Genomic DNA, 13,260 nt, shown 5'->3' with positions numbered 1-13,260 from the left:
AAACCAGGCGGTGGAATGCATGACGCATACCTGGTCGCGGAGACTTGCCCTGGAGTGACAAGTTGGACCGGGTTATGTGGGACTGCCTCTGGGCTTACCAATACACTAAACCGAAACCGCCTCACAGTTGACCCCTGTGGATCACTACTGCTACTGCATTAAATTTGGGGATATGGCACCCGCTGATCGGGCAGCCGTTATTGGGCACGAGGGCCCGGCGATTCTATTGATTCGCGAACCTGAGTTAACACACAACTGGGTACTGTTGTATGGGGGCAAAAGTTATGACTGTAGCGACGGATGAGGTCGTTTCAGTCTGGAAAAGGGGGAGAGCTTAGCGGTGACGCGGTGCTAAGCTCCCAGCATGTCGACCAGCTCGCGAACAAGCGCGTTTTCAGAAGAACTTGAGCTGAGTTGTTGTTTGTGGAATGATTGAGATATGAAGTGCTTGATTTCTGGAGTGTCAGTTTCCCTATGAATTTGATTATTTCTGACAAACCATGGAGCGTTTAATATTCTCCTGAGGAGCTTATTTTGGAAAACTTGAAGCCGTTTGACCTGGTTGGGTGTAACAAACTTGAAGTAGACATTAGATCCGTAGAGGAGTACGGACCGAATTAACATCTTGTAAAATAAGCATTTGATGGAGATTGGAAGTCTGCTAGAAGGGCAGATCAGAGGAGATAGCAGGTTTGTTATCCCCGAACCTTTTTGGATTGCTTTCTGGATTTGGGAATGCCAACCGAACCGCCGGTCGAAGTGAAGACCTAGGTACGTGACGTTATCCAGCCATGGAATTATTGCGGTGTCGATCTTAAGTTGCGAGATGCGCAGTGCGTAACGCTTCTTGTGGAAAATGATGGCCTGGGTTTTCAGGGGGTTGATTTGCAACCTCCAGAATTTGAACCACTTGACCGCATGATCGAGCTGCTTCTGTAAACGTTCATGAATTGTAACTTCGAACCTGGCGGCCGTGAAGAAAGCAGTGTCGTCAGCGTAAAAGGCGACGTCAATATGCTCTTTTCTCGGCATATCTGAAATAAAGAGATTAAATAAGGCTGGGGCCAGCGGGGAACCTTGAGGTACGCCAGCATCGATTTGTTTACGACTGGAAAGTGACGCCCTGATCTTGACCTGGAAAGATCTGTCCGAGAGATAGGACTTGATGAGAGCGGTTAGGTCTTCTGGGAGGCCTAGCCGCACGCACTTTGCGAACAATCCGTCGTGCCAGACCTTGTCGAAGGCTTTGGTTAGGTCCAGAAGAACTGCTCCAAGCTTTTTACGTTGGTCAAGAGCATGATGGATGTGTGCAGCTAGACGGGAAGCTTGATGGACGGATGAGTGGTGAGCGCGAAAGCCGAATTGTTCATCTGGAATGATGTTGTTTTCCTTTGTGAAAGAGTTGAGAGCGTAGAGTATTGCCCTCTCGGCAAGCTTCGAAATGGCGCTGAGAAGGCTGATAGGCCTGTAATCAGATGGAGATGATTTTGCTCCTTTCTTGGGTATAACCGCTATATGTGCGTGTTTCCAAGACGCCGGGAAGTGTTGCAGTCTCATGATGGAGTTAATAATGTTTGCCAGTTCTGCGAGCTGCTTATGCGGGAGCTTTTTTAACTGGGTAATCGATATTCCATCGAAACCTGGAGATTTTTTGGTTTGAAGTTTGCCGATCATAGTCTGTAGAGACTTTGGAGACACAAAATGGTTGAGAAGAAAGGCGGGGGTTACTGGTCTTTTGACGGAGTTGGATTCGTTGATGACAGTGTCAATGTCTTTAGTTTTAGTGTTCTGTGCGGGTGGGAGGCATTTCATTTGAGCTTCGTAGGTCTCTGCTTTTCTTGGTCAGTGACTGCGAAATTTCCTGTAACCGCTGACTTCAGGGGAGGGATGACATTGTGCGTCTTCCCCACAAGGCATTTGGAGACACGCCAGAAAGAAGGGGGGCCATCCAGTCTTTGGTCTGCGAGAAATGAGTTCCATTTTATTGCTCGCCAAGTCGAGACGGCCGCCCTTACCCTCTTGCATGCTCTGTTCGCCTCCCTTTTGTCTGCAGCATCAAGGGTGAATCGAGCTAATCTGCATAAACCGTTTTTGATGCGAATTTCACGTTTAAGAGAAGCGGGAAGGTTGTTTTTCCACGGCTGGGGTTGTGATTAAATTTTGACTGTGGTAGATTCGTGAGCAGACTGAATAACGCGAGTTAGCTTGAGTACGGCTTCCTCGAGGTGTTCTGGTGTGTTAATTTTCGGAATTGGATCGGATTTCAGGAGAAGAGATTGGTAGTTTTTCCAGTCGGTTTTTTTCCTGAATCTTGTTAGTGGGACTTGAGTGGTGGCGCAGTTTCCGAGTTTGAGAAGGACCGGACGATGATCAGAGTCTAGTTCGTCAAGGACTCGAACTTCAGAATCGCGATTTACGTCTTGAAGAATAAAGAAATCAAGGATTCTTGCTGCGCCTTGAGAGACTGTACTAGGGTGATGGGTGGGTTCATCTGGCAAGGCAAGACCGTAGCCCAGATCTGCACTTAGAGCTACGATGGCGTTACCTGCGGGATTCGCTCTGGAACACCCCCAGGTGGGGTGGTGGGCGTTGAAGTCGCCACCTATTATTTTCGGAAATTTTCCTTCGACGAGTGATCGGTATTCGGCATAGTTGAATGCAGAAGATTTCCTGTACAGGGATGTAATCACGAAGGGACGTTCTTGGATATCGATTTTAATGGAGGTTGTTTCGAAGTTATTTACTGATAACGATGGAAGGAGCTCGTGTTTGACTCCTTTTCTGACGAGAATGGCGGTTCCAACGCCTCGACCCGGAGTTCTATCGTTTCTGTAGACAAAAAAGTGTTCGAAAGAGAGACGATGCGAAGGTTTCAGGAAAGTTTCCTGGATGAGCACGATGTCGACGTCATAGAATGTCATGACGTCTTCCAATTCCGCTTGCTTTCCGCGTAAGCTATTTGCATTCCATGTCATCAGTATAAGAGACTTCGGAACAGCCATTTCGAAGAGTTAAAGGCTGCTGAAAGTTATAGAGACAGGTAAGTGTTGCCGCTTAGGCGGCGACATTTGGAAAAAGACGAGCAAGTTGGTGAGCCAGGGCGATCACTTGTAGGAAAGCCTGCGGGTCAGTAAACGCCTGCATTGTGGAGTTAAGGTCCGGTGTATTGGTTGGAGCAGGAGTTTGAGTTGGAGCAGGCTGGGTAGCGCTGGCTAATTTTTGGGCTAGCTTCCTGCCACCTTGGTTACTCCATGCAGAACCTTGTGGAAGCGTGGTTTCGGTCGGAATTTTTGGTTTCCTTGGAGCAGGACGGCAGCTGCAACCGCTGAAGTTTGCGGTATGAATTTCACCGCAGTTGCTGCACTTTGGAGGTGCTTCTGGGATTTTGGTACAGGATCTAGTGTCGTGATGCCCGGCACATTTGACGCACCGTGGGGGGGCTCGGCAATATGAGCTGGAGTGCCCGAAGAGCTGGCAGTTGAAACACTGCACTGGCTGGCCGTTTCCCCTCTGGACCTCGACCTTCACTGTGATGACGCCGAGTTTGGTCATATATATGATCTGTCGCTCTTCGCGAGGGACAACTACCTGAACAATTGGTAGTTCTATCCCGGATTTTAATTTCCATCTTTGCACAAATTTGGGATGGAAGCCTTGATCAAAGAGAAGTTCACGTACTTCGTCAATGCAGAGTGATTCTGGGATGTTTTTAATTATTACCCGGAATGCTCTCTCCTCCGGATGACAGAAGGAATGGTAAGGGTAATTCCTTTCCTCGAGCAGGGTAGTGAGTTTACGGTAATTGTCGCTTGTGGCGACGAATAAGAAAATGCCCTCCTTTTTGTTTCGGGTTATAATGTCTATTGATTGTGCCTTAGTAATTCTAATGAGCTCCATGAACCTCTTCTTGTCACGGAGCACTATAGGCGGAATTTTTTCCTTTGGAGGACTTTGAGAAACAGTCGCCGAAACGGTTGGCACTGTTTTTGCTGTGGAGGTTAAGACTTGTTTAGTGGCCTGGCTACTTACCTGCGCAGGCTGGGTTGGTCTTGTGGTAACTTGTTTCGGTACTGGCTGTGGGGTCGTCTTGGTGGTCGGCTTGTTTTGCACTGGTCTGGTGGCATATTTTGCAATCGAAGGCTGTACGTTAGCCTTGGCTTTCGATTGGGTGGATTTAGTGGCTGGCTTGGCTACCGGATTGGGTTGTGATTTGGGAGCCTGTTTTCCCGTGTTGCCGGCCTTCGGCAGCTGGCTTTCCTGAGGTGGAGTGACGGGCCCTCTTTTCCTTTTTCCCACCAAGGTGAAACCGTCGTCTGAGTCTTCAGTTTGGTCTAAGTGTTGTGCCGGTTTAGCTGGTGTCTGGGACTGGATTTCTATGGCAGCGGGAATCTTTACTTCCATGGCATCTTTTTGATGCTTCGTGAATTGTGTTATCGTAGCTGTGAGAGTTTTTATTTCTTCCTTGAGCTCTCCGGAAGCTTTTTCGCTCTTTTCCAGCTTTTCCGTGTCTGTTTGTTCAGGGCGTCTGTATGGGCTTTTGCGAACGTTTTAAGGTCAGCTATTTGCTTTCGCAGGTCTTCGTTCTGTTTTCTTAATTCTATTATGAGCACTTCTCGGCTGTCTTCTGAAGATGGTCCATTTGAATTTGGAACACTGGGATTATGTTCAGGAGGCGACGTCGGCTCTGACGTACATGACGCCATTGCCTTGTCTGTAAAAACGCCTTTTCGGCGCTTACAGACGCTTTTTTTTTTTAACGTAGGCACTGGTGAAACGTGATAACGGGTCGACCGTCTTAGGGAAAGTTTCGGGTAATTCTCGGAAGCGCAGATAGGTTCGGCGGACCGGACACGACCGTTCTCTTCGAGAGCTAGCACGGAACTTGTCTGAAATCAATTTATGTAGCAATAGAGGCGTGGATGGTAAGATGGAAGATCCAATTTTATGTTGAGGTTTAAATTAGTGTTTAGTGCTTCCTATTTGTATATAGTGCGTACGAGTTTAGCAATATCTTATTGGGTTGCTTTATATTTATTTTGGTTACTCCAGGATAGTTTTTATCAGTCAAATATTTGAATAAAATAGGAACGTGTGATGAGTAACATGTCAAACGATCACAGTTATGGCTTGTGTGGAGAAGAAAGGTGATCTTAATCAGGTTTTTTCTCAATCTAAATTTAATCGTTCTATATTCTAATATGGTTATCAAGAATCAAAAAGCAAAGTCTTACTGATAGTATTTTGGTTTGTTTTATAATATTGTAAATAATTATTAAAGCTAATATTATTTATGCAGCTAAAATCAGATCCAATCATTCAAGAGCTGATTATAAAGCAACGCAATAAATTATTATGTTGTAGCCTGCAACGGATGATAAAGAAAAAAAATCTCCTAGCACCTTGACTACTATATCTTACTGTATCAATATGAGAAGTATTGTAAGCAGTAGACTGGAATAGAGAACACAGATGTTATGCATATGATTTGGACTCATTGTTGTATTAGTATACACAAACCTGAAATTACATGAACAATTACCTATATGGAAATTTTCCGATTCTAACTTCCATTGAGATGTCCATGGGTAAAGGTTTACATACATGTGGTAAGACTATACTTTCTAACACTGAAGTTATAACAGAAGTATTAGCTTTTACAAAACATTGTAGTAAGACAGTGATTCGAGCGTATCAAACTATTTGATCCTCTTGAATAATAAAAATTAATATAAAATATTTTTAACAAAAACATTTAACCGACTTCAAAAAATAAGGAACTCACTAAAAAGTAAAAAAAAGCAAGTAGAAAGACAGCCCCGTGTACGGAAAAATATTAAAAAAGAAACAATGATTGAAAATAAGTAATGAAAGTCCACTACCTAATCTAGGCGATTTGACAAATGTTCTAATCAAACTAGAACAAAAAAGATTGAGGCCCTCTTGGGAAGCGAATCCATGATCTCCGCGTTCGAGTTCAATGTTCTAACCATTACACCATAGAAACAGTTGCGTACAGCGTTTCTGCGATGACTCATATGATATAGTTAGTTTTTAAAAACTTAAAAAGACTGACTTTTACAACGAACTACTTTCGATCTTTTGCCACACCAGTTCAGCAATAACATTATACACCAATATCTGTTTAGATAAAAAATTTATTTGGATAAAAAAATATGTGAAAACTTTGTACGTGTCATTGAAATTTGAGGTTTTCCTTCGATTTTTCCCCTTCTCCCCATCTGATCCTAACTTGGTTTCAATGGGACCAACTCGGAAGTGCACTATTTCGAATAGAAAAAGAATTTTGAAAATCGGCCCACAATTGACGGAGCAACCGGCGAACATCAAAGTACGAATGACTAAAGTACAACTTCTAGTCGAATTATATCTAATTATAGGATTAATGCTTTATTCGCATTTTAACAGCCCTTTTACTATATACAGCCCAATATAGAACCTCCTCCTTTTTCAATGTTACATTGAGTTTATTACAAACAACACAGATGTGGTGTCCACTTTCAGATTAGTCCGCATTTGATCACCTTACACCTTGAACTGTGATGCATGTGCCAGATATCTACGAACTAGGGATGTTGAGAACTTGAGGAGAAAGCTTGAATTCAAAACAGAACAGCTTTATGATTTCTCCGGAATCCTACCGACTACGCCAGTTAAAATATGAGATAAGGGTATGAAACAGAAACTATTCTTAAATAATAAGTTTAAGTTTAATAATAGTTTTTGGCGCAGTCGGTAGGATTCCAGAGAAATCATAAATCATATATATATATATATATATATATATATATATATATATATATATATATATATATATATATATATACGGTAAAATGTAATAAATATTACACATTTGGCAAAATGCCGATTGCAGCCAGAAAGTTCATTAATTTATCTCTGTGAACAGTACATCTAACACTAAATCAATACATTTCTAACGAACAGTGACGATCTGCACCCATTACTTGACGGATAGAGGCTACCTCTTCAGAACCAATTCAGGGGTCAACCTACGGCGGCTAATTCCAACAAGTGACGAAATAAAGACAGTTTGTGTCTATTAACGTTAGATTATTAAAGCATTGATAGAACTCTCTCCCTCTACCTCCCACCGTTTATTGTTTCCTATCAGGTCCTACCTAAGCTGATCCAGTTGGGGTCAAGATCCAAGAGCAGACCAGCAAGGAATTTCAAATATCTACTGCAGAAAGGGAAACTTCCGATAGGGGGCTCTCTTTTCCCCTGCAAGTAATCTACTCTATCGTGACCCTTGCTTGCAGTACGAGATGGAAGCCACATCAATATTTTGAACGATATAAAGAACCCGATGATAGTTTTTCCCCAAACCATCATGTTATTGCATAAGTGAATGTAATACTGATGCAAAATAATGCACATACATCTGAATTAAAAATAATGTTAATATATGATACTGATACTGAAATTCATTAATTACAAAAAATATTTTATAAATATTGCACTGTTAGTTGAAAGCATTTAATAAATTAATTAGCCACACGTGTCACAAATTTAAATATGAACGCTTACTAACAATTAACCGTATCCATAAAAATGTTGAAATATCAGGGTTTTCCTTACTGTAAAACTAAGAATTACCTACTCAGGTCCTTGATGAATTCTTTATATTTCACAGGATACTTTTCTAATTAGCATTACATAATGAATATTAAACATTCATTAGTATACAAATTACTTTATAATAGTTACCACTAAGAGGCAATACTGTTATTTATGATGTTATTCGTTGAACCTAGTTATAAATAATAATTAGTATTGATTTATTTTCTGAAGGTTTAGCACTACAAATAATAATATTGGGAGTTTTTATAAGGTTTATCTAGATGTGTTAAAATTTTGCATGATTTAACTTCGGGGATTTCTGACATCGTTAATTTACTTATTTAAATTGATATTATTTTCATACGAGATGTAGTATTGCATAATGAGAGTGTATAATGAAGAATATTTTTACTTATTTGTATAGTTAGGGATCCATGAGCCTGGAGGGCTTGCATTTGAGTAATGCATAAACATGCAACGATTATATAAAATAAAGAGAACTTGAGTATAATCTATGCCTTACAGGTACTTGCATGTCTTTTGATTATTCTTTTATTTTAAAATGGCGTTGATAAATGCGTTATCAATCTGTTTTCGCACTTCTTCAGCGTTTTGAAACCTTATGCCAGCTAAGTCGTATTGCATCTATCTGAACGAGTAATAATCAGAAGTTGCTATGACTTGTGAGTTCACTGGGTGCGACAGAAGTTCAAAATGGAGCCGAAACAGTGTATCCTTTAAAGTTCTTGCAACGTATTGGCTGACAGTTATCATACAAGAGACATTTACAGTACATTTATAAGTAAGTTCTTTGAGAATTTGAGCAGGGTTTTCGTAAAATAAGCAATAAGGGCTTTTTGTTGGGTTGAGTTTTTCTATTTTTTCAAATTACCAATATATTAAATGGAACGAAACAAAAATTAATTTAAATCAAATCAAGTCATTTTTAAGCTTTGGGAAGACTAACGAATACTAGTTGTATCTCTTATGTATACGGAGATATATACAAGCATATATAAGTAAAATGTTATATACAGAAATAAAAAGTGCAAGCAGACACTTCTTCAGGCACCTCTGCGATCGAAATAATATGGGCTCTGCTAGCAACTGCTTGACAGTCAATCAAATTGATGACTGCTAATTTATTTGGATTAATTGGATTCAGACGCTAATAATGTTATTTTGACTTCTCACATTTAATTGCCGTGAAAGCTCATTTTAGTCGATTCAATCGCTTGAAAAGACCAGAAATGTAGGATTTTGAGTCCTTGTTCTAAAAGACGTACTGTTCTGATGTTGCTCTAATATTTTATCATTATTATTTGTAATTTTCAGTAATTATCTATATCTAGATCTATATCCGTTCAGGTTCCGCCTGTTGCACATTCAAGTTAATCTTGTTGAGAAAATTTTCCTTCTTGAGTAGCTTTTTTTCCATAGGCTCTCATCTATATTCATGCATTCAGATCAGGAGGAAGGGTTTCTTTGTGTCTTGCGATTTTGGTGCAAAAAGTAATGTTGAAGGGGAAAGACACAGCGATGTTACTATCTGAATGGTTTTCCTACACATTGTGGGAGTGATGAGTTGTGGGGGGATTGATTTGGGGATTGTATAACGTGTGGTAGATAATGTGGTGTTGGAAGTCCATCATGGTAGAATCTGGTTCATGTTAAGAGAACTCGTTCTCTAGTCAATATTTTGTTGATCTCAAATTTACTTTTATATAATAGGCATCCCTTATATCACCGGAAATGCTTCCCAGGGCAGTTGATATATATCGGTGGAGGGTTTGGAGTGGACACGTGACTGAAACGTTGACAACTGAATGCTCGAGTACGTATGGTCTGACTATTAAAAAGTGTCAGCTTGCGCACTCTATCCGATAGTTTGAGTGATTGGAACATTAACATTCGGCTCTATTTACCGTACTAACAAGTTTGAGCATTACCACTTCTTGGTCTTGTCGATTATTAAAGACTTGTACGTAATGACGCCTTGTATTTGGAGATCGAAATTTGGTCATACCGTTATTTTTATTTGCTTCAATTAATATGCTGTCTTTTCTAACTTCTTTACAATTTCTAAAACACCTACGTAATTCAATAACAGGTTCGTCCATCGATCGGTTTAGAAGAAAATCAGTAGATGATGATGATGGGGATTGGATTATCTCAGCGGATTAAACTTATCTAGAATGAAAATTTCTCTATCGAAATGCAGCACCTCTCGTTTTTGAATTAAACCCTTTAACCTTAGTTTTCAGTTTCATTGGTGGCACTAGATTTGAGAGAGCTGGGGAAGTCTATAGATGGACTAAAGACAGACTGCACATGTGAATGTATATTGAATATGATATGCATATTAGCTATAATTTGTAAGTGAATATACATGAAACTATAATAAAAGGTTTTACAGCGCCACAGACTCGTTACTTAATAAGTACACCTCGTAGAGTTGTTTGAGACATGTTTACAATTTTTTTACTAAATATTTAGTTCTCTTTGTAATTTTCTCTATTCTTAATCTGGCTCGAAGATTTTTCCAAGAACCTTACCCCATCAACGGATTTACAAATTATCCCAGTAAATACGCATAAGCCCTGAAAAGTCTTTTCCATGAAATAAATAAATAAGGGATAACGCAATGTTAGAAAATCATTATAAATAAATTATAGAAAACACTATTTGCTAAATACAAATTTACAAATGTGATCGAGAATGGCCGGTGGTCTTTATGGACTTTCCAACTTTCTAAAATTTTTGTTTCACATTATTTTATGGAATTCTGATGAACAATATTGGAGAAATAACTAACGAATAAAAGGTTTTTATCGAAAATCTAGAATTATAATGAGAGAACCTTCAGATAATAATTTACTATGGTTTCAAGAAATGCAATTAACACAAACACAATGACAAAGACGCTACACAAAATAGATATAAGTGGATAAATACAGATATACCAAGGTGAGAGCCGTTATGTATGTTGTCGTTTTTTAAGCTAAATATGGTTATCAAATCTAAATTATAAAAGCAGAAGGTAATTACAATAATTGTTATGTAAAGAATATTGTTGCATATTAATAAAGAAAAAACTTTCATCGAAACTTTCCAGTTAATGAAAATTTACAAACTGATGAAATCCTTATAAAATGATCCTTTTTATATATTTAATATGACAATATGTCAATAGTTTGGAAAAGTTGATAATATTTCTAAAGGCATCTGATTGGATATTTTTATATTATTCAAAAAGAAGATGGTGCAGTGTATTATTGCTGACAAAAATACTTTACAAGATATTAAAAAAATGAATTAAAGAAATTAGATGTACATGACTGTGTTTTATATGACTTCTTGTACTATAAAAAGTGGCATGGTTACATGTATTCAACTTTGCCCTTTTAGAACCATTTACTCAGAGATTTTACATTGTATGTCACCTAAAGAAGAATACCACTATTGTTAATATTACTATCCTGTCGTGTCCTTAATATGGCGCCAGTGTTTTAGTCGTCAGTCCGTAGAATTTTAAATTGAATATTGTTTAAAGAAGTTAGCTTTTTTTACGTTGAATAGTATTATATGTGTAAGTATGGTTATTCGGTCATGTTTGTTTTACTAGTTTAAAATATCTTGTATCTAAAGCAATTTGTATCTACGTAAAATTTGAGAAGTATTAGGCCAATCTACTGTAATTGTAGCTACATATTAGCTAGATCAGCTAGATGTTGAATATGCCAATATAAATGTAGTAATACCTTGATATTGAAACAATAATTGTTGAAGCTTGATAATAAAACACATATCTGGATATCTGACAAACAGGTGTAGATATAAGAACGAACATAAACAACATTTGTCCATTTCCAGAAATGTTAAATATTGAATCGAGATGTTAGGCGAAAGCTAAAATTAGAAAGGAAGGTCTATTGTAATTGCCGACGATATGGAGTTGCCCAAGTTACTAAATTCATTTATGGAAACAAATTAGATTTGGAAAACTTTTCGACGATTATTATACCAATATTATTATCAATAATATTACCACCAATATTACGCTAATACTTATGCAATAATAAATGCACATCATCACCATTTTTACTTTAACATATAACAAAATACTAATGTAAATAAAATAATGTAACAAAAATAATGATATTTGATAAATATCATTTATTTTTAAATTATAGTACATCTAATGCATATATTATCGATTATTTAAACTACAGTTTATTATACAAGCACTATAGTTTGTAGCATAGGGTTGTTTTATCACCTATGAGACAAAGTTCTAGGCGCATTTTTTTGTGGAATGGTATTCCCTGGAGGTTTAATCCACCTATTTAATAATTGTATATACAAGTAAAGTATTTTTCTTTCATTAGGGAACATATTTACCTGTTTACGTTTAGTTCTTGTCTTCGTCGTTGTGTTTCCATCTCACATTTCCTTATCAAGTCATTTTAATATCACTGCATTTCTCCTTATTTTCTTCTATTGTTCTGTGTAGATTTTTGTTGTAAAATTCTATCTATTTCTTTCATATCTTGTGATTAACTAATGCATTCGAAGATAATTATTAAATTGTTAATTTCCATTCTATCGCTTGTTCACGATTCGACTATTTGTCAATATCTTCCGCCGTGTGTCTGATGGAGTTTATCCAGACCAAAGATACTATTGTAGCCAATGCTTATTTCCATATCAAAACAGTTGTTGCTTGTTTTCGGCCTTCTCGACATTTTTGGCTAGTGTAGTAATTATTTGTAACACTTCATGTCAATTCGATTGCATTGAATATGCAATGATAGGGAGAAAGGCCTAATAACCCATGGCCATATTGTTCAGCGATATGCTCTACAGCGTATTTATTCAGACCTATTTCTAAAAAAGTTAATTAAATAATATACAATTAAACATTTAATTTTTATTTACCAAGTAACAATTTGAAATAGATCACTCTTCAAGATAGTATATTCAAAACTCAATTTATGTTCTGCAAGCCATTATTAATTACACGTTTTGTCCATGCACTTATTGGGAACTTCTCCACCTGTATGGTGTATTATGTATAACAATAATTGATGGTTCTTCCAAGTTCTTTAACAGCAGATTTTCAAGGCAAAACAAAAATATCTTAGGATTCATTTCGCCATTTTACTCGCCCTTGGATATACAGGGAAGGAGGAAAACTCTCACTCGAATTCAGGAATAAAATCTTTCCTGTTTCCAGCACGAACCAAATGTTATTCTAATTTTTACTTTTTTCAATAAACTTGTGTGGTTTTTGCTCTGTTTGTGAGTTACTTGTCATGCCTAGCCAATCAGTCGATTTTTGAATATCCGTGTTCCATCTAATTACACATTTATAAAACGAATCTTCCTTAATTTTATTAGATTATTTTAAAATTTGTACTCTTTTAAAGCAAGGTCTGGAAGATGTATTGGCCCATCTTGTGGGTCATTTGTACACCGTTTAAAACCTCTGTTTCTAATAGTTTATGAAGGGGTGATCTACATTACTACACTCATATTCCTAAGTTTTCTAACGATAATTCTTAGACTAAGAGATTTCTCTGAAATAATTTTGTTAAATTATGTGTATATCGAAAAAGACTGTTCACTGAAGTAGAGCGAAGAGCTAATATTTAAGTGAAT

At 37.8% G+C, this 13,260-nt stretch overlaps 1 long non-coding RNA gene across 1 annotated transcript; it reads right to left on the bottom strand.

The window, feature by feature from the left end:
- Window positions 1–11,760: 11,760 nt before the first annotated feature.
- Window positions 11,761–12,621, bottom strand: LOC143191551 (uncharacterized). Its single transcript, XR_013004542.1, has 3 exons — window positions 12,538–12,621; window positions 12,001–12,486; window positions 11,761–11,941 (listed from the first exon to the last, which is right to left on the bottom strand). It is a non-coding gene; the product is annotated as an uncharacterized LOC143191551 (long non-coding RNA).
- Window positions 12,622–13,260: the final 639 nt, after the last annotated feature.

The sequence above is a fragment of the Rhynchophorus ferrugineus genome, unplaced genomic scaffold (assembly GCF_030347505.1).
Source record: "Rhynchophorus ferrugineus isolate W39M unplaced genomic scaffold, kcgeb_rfMv2 rfM2, whole genome shotgun sequence".
NCBI lineage: Eukaryota > Metazoa > Arthropoda > Insecta > Coleoptera > Curculionidae > Rhynchophorus > Rhynchophorus ferrugineus.
The sequence above is the reverse complement of the archived record's forward strand: the minus strand, read 5'-3'. Positions and strand labels throughout refer to the sequence as shown.